The sequence below is a fragment of the Centruroides vittatus genome, unplaced genomic scaffold (assembly GCF_030686945.1).
Source record: "Centruroides vittatus isolate TY-2023 unplaced genomic scaffold, ASM3068694v2 contig_898, whole genome shotgun sequence".
NCBI classification, from domain to species: domain Eukaryota; kingdom Metazoa; phylum Arthropoda; class Arachnida; order Scorpiones; family Buthidae; genus Centruroides; species Centruroides vittatus.
In genome coordinates this window covers 74,038-85,139 of record NW_027122588.1, presented here as the reverse complement: position 1 = coordinate 85,139, position 11,102 = coordinate 74,038, and positions in this window count along the sequence as shown.

The following is an 11,102-nucleotide window of genomic DNA, read 5'->3' as shown; positions in this document are numbered from 1 at the left end:
GCCCTCTCGATGAATCGAATTACATTTATTTTTATTACTACTTTAAAAAATGAAAAACTTTAATTTTTAGATATAAATTTTATGCGTAATTTTTGGATTGTTTATTAAAAGAAATTTTTTATTATCATACATTTATATATTTTAGTGAAGTCATAATAAATAATTTGTGTATATGCGGAAAATATAGGGTGATTAATGATTAAAGAGTAGGTGCTCAGAGCTCTCTGTAGAAAGAACTGTTGGGAAAATGTCAACTAAATTTGGTATACAGGGTGGGCCAGCGAAAACGAAACGGCAGAGTGTTCGTGTTCGTCCAAGCAAATCGCTCGGACAGGTCGATTTTACTCTCGAGGGGACATCTTATGCAATAAAGTTTTTGCGATTCTGAATATTAACTAAACAAACATTTATTTCGAAAAAAAATGTTTGTTTAGTTAATACAAAATAAATGAGTTTTTAAAATTTATTGTTGTCTGTTGTATTCAGAATCGCAAAAACTTTATTTAAAAAGATGTCCCCTCGAGAGATAAAATCGACCTGTCCGAGCGATTTGCTTGGACGAACACAAACACTGCCGTTTCGTTTTCGCTGGCCCACCCTGTATATACTGTTATGAATAAGCGGTTTCGATTTCGGGAAAAAGTTTTTACTTTATGATTCAACTGCTAGGGCGAAATTTGGCGTCGCTGTCCCCTTAATGCTATTTACTGTAATGCGAATATTACGTATGTTTTCTAGAGAATTTCGGGAATTAAGAAACGAAGTGCAATAATTTTATTTCAATTTACAGATTAATTATAGATATGGAGTATGAAACTGACGATTACAACAAAGATATGCATGTGCCCCATGTTTCAAAAACTGCATTCGCTGCACAACACACGGAACGAAAATGACCTGCGTGTAGTTGTGGTATACGGCAAATTCTGTCTTTTAAAACAGCTAGGTTGGAAACATTGTCTTGATAAATGAGGTTTTTTTTTAACCAAATATCAAAAAACCAGCCGGTAATCGTGGATACCATGACGTTAGAAATGACTGACTAATCATTCTCTCGTGCGAAAAATATTGATGGTGTAAGGTTTGCACATTTAAGCCGATATGTGGAGTGCAGCATTTTGTATGAAAGATTGTGATGTTTAAATAATTTCTCTGCTGCAGTGACGAAGTTTGAGGGCATGTCTCCGCATCCAACGGCATTAATTAAGAGAACATGTCATTAGCTCAGATGCGGTTTTCTTCAAAAAGTAAGGATAGTGATAAAGGATGCTTTAGAACCATATCACATCGTTACCTTCGGTGAGTGAAATGGAATTTATTGGTGAACGTGTGGATTTTCGTCAGACCAAATACAACAGTTGCGAACGTTCACATAATTATGCAAATGAAAATGAACGTCATACACCTTGCTTGAAGTTATGCCACTGTCCTGGCAGTCGCATAACTTATTAGACCGGATGGTTGAGAGGTCAAGGTGGCAGCCTACCGCTCTGGAGGAACCGGATTTGAATCCGGACGGGTCAAAACATCCCCAGGAATTTTTCGTGGGGTGGTCCGTTCGGATATGTCGGGGCCCCGTCCCTCACTACCCGGCCGCCCCATTGTGGGTCTGGCCGAACCCATAATGTGCTTGCTAAAAGAGGCCCTCTTAGTGTCCACAGAGCGGAAAGAATTTTTAAAAAAAAGTGGCATAACTTCAAGTTAATGGGCCCGAAGACAAACAGTTACGAGTGGGTTCTCCATGTCCAGATTAGAAATCATAATAAATTTTTTCACATCGGTACTGCAAGGAAAAGTCGTCGTGGTCAAGTGAAAATAGGAATGCTTGTTTTATTTTATAGTTATATAATTTTTCAATCATTTTTATTGTTTTCTGTAAATTTTATTTAATTACATATTAGGCTCTGTTTATTTTTAGAAAATTTTACTGGAGACTGGAATAACTGGAACGTTCACTTATCATTTTTGTCATTTTCTTTCACTGACAAGCTATATGTCTCTTCGAGCTTCCTTTTTAAATACTAGAACACCCAATACATATGTGGTTAAAAGGATTGAAACTATAATATCTATTTCTTAAGATTATCCTCCTTTATTGAACTTATGACAAAATTATGTAGGGTATTCTAATATTGTTGTAATGTCAGAGAAGTGTTGTTTCTCCGAAGACTAATTGCTGTAAACTTGTTAACTGAAGAGAGAAATTTGATATAAGTCGAAATTGATTTTAATAATTTTTTTTAAAAGTATATTGTTAAATAAAGGCATTTTTCTTGTCTCCAATTTTGTTTTTATTGTCCTCGGATAGACAGTGGCAATTGAAGCATATCATGACAAGATTTTCATATTAAATATATGTAAATTAATTTAAAATCTTCATTAAGTCCGACCCTTCCCGATATATATCACGTGACTACCCTCTATCTCTCTATCCTCTTGACTTTTCATAATCAAAATAGCATCAATGCCCCTTATACAAACTACCGTGCCAAATTTCGTTTCTTAATCTTCACCCCGTCCTGAGATATTAAGCGAAATAGACATCAACACACAAAAGCATACATACATATCCGTAAAATTTTTTTGTTTTTTAACTTTTTTGGGTTCAAGGGTCTCAACACGTGGAGATTTGCAAAAAAACTAGAAGAGTCAAATTTGACACGATTCCATTATTTTCCCTTGTTATGTATACATAGCAGCCGGGAAATTAACATGACTGCTAATGACTTCTGAGTAAAAATGAAATAGAGCTTAAGGATTAAACCAGAAGTAACCTTTTATGACTGATGTGCCAAAGTAAAACAAAGCAACGGTTTAGAGTATCAGTTTTTTTATTTGTTTATTTTTAAAACTGTGTTAAATTACTTACGATTCATACAAAAATACTACATTGGCTGCAATTTGAAAATTTCAAACCTATACATTCTCACTGTTGTCTGACTTTCGTTAATCTAGAGAATGGAGTTAGATGAAAATCGAGACCAAATGTATATAATTAATCGGATTCGGAAGTCACGATTAACTATATACAAAATTTCCGTCTGGATTGGAAGTCACGTGATTTAAATTCAAAATTTTCTCGAGAACGACGTTAGATGATCAGCAAGACTCGATTGCTTTCAGGAGAAGTATGATGTACAGGGGCAACACTACTAAAAGTCGAGGGAAAAGTTATATTGGAGACCCCAATTAACTATATACAAACGTCCGATCTGGACGGGAAGTCATGTAACTGTTTTTAATTACATTTTGATTAAAACTTGCAGCATTGTGAATTATTATTGTTATTAACACGAATACTTTCCTGTAATAAAGTACAGTATATAATTTTGTATAAAAGAATATGCATTACATGTTATAAAAATTAAGAATTATATTGCTAATAATATACATTAAAAATTAATCATTTAATCACAAAACAATATACATGTTTCTATTGTATCTAGTACCTTTCTCTAGTGGATAATTCTTCCTGACAATAAATGAGACAAATGAATTTGGTTTCAGGTTTCCTTGTCTATTATTCTTATATTGTGTCCTATAAGCCCACGTTAAGTGTCATGAATATATAGAATTTTATAAAGCTTGAAATTTCTGGTGACATATTGAACAAGTGTATAGTGAATAAGTAGAATTTCAAAATAATTGAAAGTAAGACAAGATGATGACGATGAACTATATATGAATTAATTATAAATATAATATTTAAATGCTATTTTTATTGCTCAATTTTTTGTTTTTGTGCTGAGTTTGCAACCTGCTACATTCAAAATCATTTAGTGTAAGATGTGTTTAACACATGGATTAACTATGATCTATTTTGTGTTAAGAATACATTCAAATAGTGTTCCTATTTAAATTTCTAATTCTAAGAATACATAGGAATATTAATTGAATATGTTCAAATAGTATTTCTTTGTACAAATTAATCGTTTATACCTTTAATTGGAAGCACACTCTAAAACATTGAGTAAACCTTCCTTGAAAGTATCATGAGAACTGCTAGACTTGCATATTATTCAATTGAGAGAGACAGAAAGAGAAAAGAAAACATTCAACAACAACTTAAAATATTTTTATAATTTGGTTTTCTTACTCTATGAAAGCAATCATCTTCCATTTTTTTTGAAAGTTTGAATGATTTAACATGGTAGAGGCCAACAATAATTGAATTCATAAATGAAGGAATCATCAATCAGAAATAAATAGAATGACATAGGATTAATACATTTGATAAAGTAATTGAATGAATATATAGTTCAAATGAACTTCAGGGAAAATTTAATAGTGACTGAATTATCAAAATATCTTCATTAATGCAGGAAATACTTTGTACATTGAATTGTTAAAAAGTATTCTAGTATCTAGTAGTAGTATATATATGACCGTCTTTGGGATAATTTTGTAAAAGTTTAACACTTTATAACTTTTATCCTAGTATCTCGCTATCTTTTCGCAGGAAAGACGGCCACCAGGGGCTAAAATCGACGAATTTCGCAATAACTGCTAAATCGCCCGACCGTTTCTGAGATATTTTGTATTCCAAAAGCTCGCATACCCATCAAAACCACACCCATTTTTGATGCCCCTTCGGTTATACTTTTCCTCGTGATTTAAACGCGAGTTTCTGAAATATTTTAACATTTTTTCTATGTATAAGAAAACTAATATTTGTTTACAGACTTCGAAAAACAATTCTTAGATTCCAAAAAATATATAAATTAAATAAAACCGATCATTACAGTTTTAATTTTATATAAAATAGAACTAATATTTTATTAATGTTTTAATAATTGTATTTTTTCTGACTGATGGCGCCATCTGTTGACAAAAATATTAAATTGTGATTAAATAAATGGTTTTTTATGTCTGGCGATTAGTTTTTTATGTCTGGCGATGGTTTTTTTTTAAATTGGAATAATGGTTAAATTTTAAATTGGAATAAAGAACAAGGCTCTCTTTCATTGGAATAAAGAACAAGACACTCTTTCATTGGAATAAAGAACAAGACACTCTTTTATTGAAATGATCAGATGATGATTAAATAAAACGATTAGACGCAACAGATAAATTTATAATTAAACAAAGTTACAGATTAAGTAGTTTGTATTTTTTCTGAAAATTATATTCATATCTGACAGCAAAATATTTTGTGGAGCCATCTTTTGACAAAAATATTAAATTGTGATTAAATAAATTGACTGCTTGTCTGGCGACTAGTTTTTTATGTTTGGTGATAAGTTTTTTATGTGGCGATGGTTTTTTTTTAAATTGGAATAAAGAACAAGGCTCTCTTTTATTGGAATAAAGAACAAGACTTTCTTTCATTGGAATAAAGATCGAGACTCTCTAATGTTCAGACGATGATTAAATAATCGGTTAGACACAACGGATAAATTTGTAATTGAACAAAAGTTATAGATTGTTTGACAAGGTAAGATATTACTTTTTTCTCTTGGAAAAATTAGCGTTATTTTATGACTAAGATTGAGTTAGTATCTATTTTCCTAAAGAAGTTTTAAATACTTTTTCCCGATAATGTTGCGAGTGTAAATAATTAAATAATCACAACAACTTTCTCTCTCTCTCTTTTTATTGGTAAAATAGAGACTACAATAATAATAAAAATGGTTACATTTTCATTTAAGATTTAAAAATAAGCATTACAATAAAATGAATACATTTCTTCATTTTTAAAAAATAAGCGTGACAAATAATAATAAAATGATTACATTTCTTCATTTAAAAAAAATAAACGTTACAAATAATAATAAAATGATTACATTTCTTCATTTACACTAATAATATTAAAAATATCAATAAAAAAGTATTAAAAAATGTCTATGAAGATATAGAATAATGACCATAAGATAAAGTATCTATTCCATTACTTAAAATATATTTCTTATCATAAAAAGCAGAAAGTGAGATTTTATTTTGAAATTGGGTCGTGATCACATGATTTTTACTAATTATTTGAGATTGACTATGACGATGTTGTTGTTTTTTTAATAAAGTTGACTTATATAGATCATGATAAAAAGTTGATTTAACAACTGATTTATTTATACCTTTTGCTGTTTTTTTCTCATAGTATTCTCCAGAAATCGAATACATTTTAGCTTTTAAACCTACAAATTCTGATATTACTTTCGATTTAGCTTCATCTTTGAAAAATCCTAATTTGTTTTTATTTTTTTCACTGTATAATGGATGATCTAGAGGATAGTTGCTAAAATCAAATATGTCAGGAAGATTGTTTTTAAAATCGAGATAAATATCGTTGGTAAATATCTCTAAAATTAGCGAATCGGTGTCCGTGTACAAGAGATTAACATTATTTTTATAGTAATTTTTGAAAACATTGTAATATGTTTTATACATGTGTAGCTTACTCGATTCTAGCACACAAAAACCTATATATAGTGGTTTATTGAGCAGTAAATTTGATCTCTTTAATCTGAAAACGGCACAATCTTCATTGATTATTTGAAAATTTTCTAGTGCTGGATCGTTCAGATATTTTTTACATTGATCTTTATTCAATCCAGCTTTTAAATTAATTTGTTTACGAACATTTTGCATACATTTTCCATAGAAACTATTATTCATTAATTTAAAAAAATTTTTGTCAAATTCACTTTTGCTAGCTTTTCTTTTTTCATTGTTAAAAAAAATATATGGACTTAAGTATGGTGCTTGTTTAAAAGAAAGAATTCTATGGATTTTTTTTAAAATTAAACCTTTCTCTAGATAAAATTTTAAGTTTTCATAATATGTAATATAGTGCGATTTATCTTTTAAAGTGGGAACCAATTTTTTGATATTACTGTTAAATTTTAGATTTAAAGAAGATAAAAGCGATTTTTGATAGGTAGATAAATCTTCAAATTCTACTTTTTCATGGTTTACAGCTAAAGGTAAATCGTTATGAAGGTTATGAAGCGAAACTGGATACTCTAAATCTACTTCGAGTATGTATCCTATTTCGGATTCCGAAGAAACATTTTTAACATTAAATTCATCAATTTCGGATTGTCGTAACCAACGAAACTCCGAATATGGGAGATATTGAACCATACTTAATCCATATAGATTATTACTATCAATTATCACTATATAACTATGAGGTTTCGAATTATCGTAAGTTTGCGATAAGTAAGGATTGTTCGCCTTAGAATATCTTTTTCCGACTAACGACACCCGCCGCGAATTGCGGATTCGATATACAAATACATATCCAAATCAGTAAATAGATCTAGTTCTATTTTAGCCATTTTTAATCCAGCGATAAATGTAAGGGATTAATAATGAAAGAAGAAGAATGGATTCCGGTGAAAATCCCTGAAATAAATCAGGAAAAAAAAAATACTTTTTAAAACTGGAAATGGAAAGTGGATTGGTTTAAAAAAACAAGGTAACTATCTTTTTTTCTATTTTAGTAAAAATTATTATTTTTTAAAATAAGATAATTGATTTAGTTAATAATTTCCAGAACATCCCGATCCTGAATGGACTTATTACGATATAAAAAATATTAATAATAATTTACAATTTAATTCGAACATTTCAGCAACATTAGAATCATGGGATTTACTTAAATATCAAATAATAATAAATAATATAACATTCAAAAAATATATTAATCCAACGTACTATGCCACCTCACCAGTAACAATAGTGAAAAAGGAAAATAATTATATCATAATCAACTGTCTTGGCGAATTTCTTATGTTATTTAGCGAAGGTGAGTAACTTTTTCAAATTTTGAATAATATTCTTTTTAGTTTTCTTAAAAAGACTTAATAACATTTTTTTTCTTCCAGAATCCGAAGCATAAAAAGAGTGAGTAAAATATTTTTTTCATACATAGACCGATACTAATTTTTTTAAGAGTTAATAAAACATTTTAAAAATAATCTTTTATTAAACTAGCACTATGTTGATTATATTTAATTTTTTAAATCCAAAATAATATATTAAAATACAAAAATGATATTTAATATTTTTTGTCAACAGATGTATAGAAAGAAAAACAATATTTTGTCATAGAAATCTATAGTATAGAAGCGGTAAGTAAAAATATTTCTGTTTTTTTCATACATAGATCGATAAATCTAACACTAGTTTTTTTTTCAGATTCAATAAAAATATCTTTTTAAATTTTAAAAAATAATTTTTTTATTAAACCAGAGCTACATTGATTACATTTAATTTTTTAAAATAGATTTAATCCAATATACATTGATTACATTTAATTTTTTAAAATAGATTTAATCCAATATTACATTGATTACATTTAATTTTTATATTAGACGGTAGACGACCAAAACGGAAATTATTCATTACAAAAGATTTAACGTAAACGTGGTTGAACAATTTTGTGAAAGGATGCAATTCTCTTAAATCTTGATTTCTTGATATTTTATAGAGGAAAAATAGACAAAAGTATCCGCAGACAGGACTATACGGTCCCTGTAAAGCCCAGCGATTCCAATATATTCGATCACTATTTCGACGAATAACTCTTATAATTGATGGGATGTTCGGAGGTAGTCCATAGGAATCAAAATAATAACAGGTAAAATTTTAAAAATAAATTGCGATCCAATGTTGTCCCGGCTTTTGACTGTTCTCGGTGTTAACTATAAATCCTCGCTTCTTTCCAATTTCTTGAGGCAATAAATCCGACGGATAAACTCCTCCAAATGTCTTGCTAATTTCTGGATCTCCTAATGCTAGTTTCCATAAAGTAATTGTGTCCATTTTCTTAGAAGTCGACGTAAATATTCCGAGATCGATCGATTTCTATTGTATTACGATATTCTAAAAAGCACACGATGTTAACTGTCTCGGGTAAAGATCTTTTAAATTTTAAATCAATACTAATGTTTCCCTGTGTTAAAATACTTGTGTGGTTTTCTGACGCTGCCTTATCAGGGGTTTAACCGGTAAACGACCTTGAAGAGTGTTTTCACAAATTTCACATATAACTTTTATTTGATCGGCAGAAGCTTCCTTTAACAACGCTTTTCTCTGAGCAGGTGTTGTCTTTGCAAGCACATTTAACAAATGATAATGTTTCTTGATATTCTTCATTTTTGTGGAATATAAACCCAATATACACCTTGATTGTCGGGAAAACAGGAATCTCTTAAACACAATTCTTTATCTGTAGACGGGTGGAAATCAATTAATAAATATCCGTACGGTTTGGATGTTGCGGTTAAATATGCATCTTTAAAGTAGGACATCCTACCTATAAACGCTTGTCGAGCAAGGCAGTTGATTTGACTTTCGTCTCTATTATTCTTAAATAATATTAAATAATGAGTATTTAAACTTATATCCCTCATTACTTTATTACGAGGAAATAAATTTTGCATTATCAATATAACACTTATATTTTTATGATGAGATTGAACGGTAAATAATTCGGCAATTTTTTCGGTTAAAGAATGCATTAAATCGTCTATAATTATTAAATCTACATTTTCAATATTTTCGGGGATACCACATTTAAAATGAATATTTTTCTCTTCGACAAACCAGGGTTGAAACATCGAGTAACACCATAAAATTCTTTTCAAAGGTTTTTCATAGATATTTTCACGCAACATTTTCCGAACTAAAGAAGTTTTTCCAGATTGCGATGGACCGACAACGATACAACTCGATGGATGTTTTAAACGCATTTCGTACAAAGTAAGTCAAATTCCTTTTTTAATAATTGCACACCGATGTATTTATGAGGTAGTCCTTCGCTCGTGAATTTTCGAATATCATATACAACTCTTCCAGCATTTGCACATTTATGTAAATAAATGTTTCTATCTAGATGTAAAGAATATTCGCAAGTAGTATTTTTTATATCAATTTCTTTAAAACCCGATCTACTTAATAAAACTATAAAAACTGTTACAAAAACTATTTCAAAACAGATTATACTAACAAGAACGGCTACTGTTTTACGTGACATGATGTAAAATAATGTTTAAAACCAAAAATCGTTGCGTATTAAAACAAATCACAAAACATTAGTGCGCATGCGCGAAAACATAATAAAACCAAATCGCGAATTTAAAATTATTTTATTCGAAAAAATAATGGAAGGCTGCGATGACGATATGTTACCCGCAATTCGTTGGACTGCGTTTTTTCCCATCAATGAAAAATTATTAGTTCCTTACGCATTCTCTAGAAGCTCGTTCCCTTGCATCGAGTTGGCAGAAGAATCCGCCAAAGCATCGGCTAAGGCGCAACAGTTTCCTCCGACCGTTAAAATTCTATACTCCGTAGATTTTCGACCGCGGTTTAAACCAAAAGTAAAACATTTTCGTTGGATGCTTACAGCGAAGGAGTCTTATCATCATTTCAGCTTAGAAATTTTAGAGAAATCTGACAAAATATTCGACAACTTCGAACAGTGTTTCACAGACGCAGACAAGCACGATCCACATTGTGGACCAGAAAATAATATTCCGAAAATGTATTTTGAATACGAAAGTAAAAAACAATAAATTACATTTTTTTTCCCGAAAATTTGTGTCTTGTTTAATTTAATAATTCATTAACACAAAACCAGTTTATTAGTGAAAAAAAAAACGATTGCGCTTACATCATTTTTAAGTTCATTGACCGAGTAGTTGCGTCATAAAAAATATATAAAGCAAGTCAATCAATAAAACTATTTATTCTTTATATTAGTATTGAAAGAGGAAGGATCGTTTTTCTTATTATAATGGATAATAATAAGGTAGAAATGTTAGTTCGCGAAATAGGTGCGGGGATTAATTGGAAGGATTTGTCCAAATTAGATTTAAGCGAAGAAGTAATAAGATCACTTGAAGATCAAGTTGATTGGGATATTATTTCTGAAAAAACTAATCTTAGTAATGATTTTATTAACGATTACAAACATAAATTAAATTGGAGTAAACTTTGGAAAAACAAACGCTTCTCCAGCGATTTTATAGAAAAGCATGTTCAACAAATTAATTGGGATGATATTTGTCGCTATCAACTTCTATCAGAAAACTTTTTGACTCGATATCACGATCGTCTGAACTGGGATCTTGTGTCTCAATATCAAAGACTGAGTC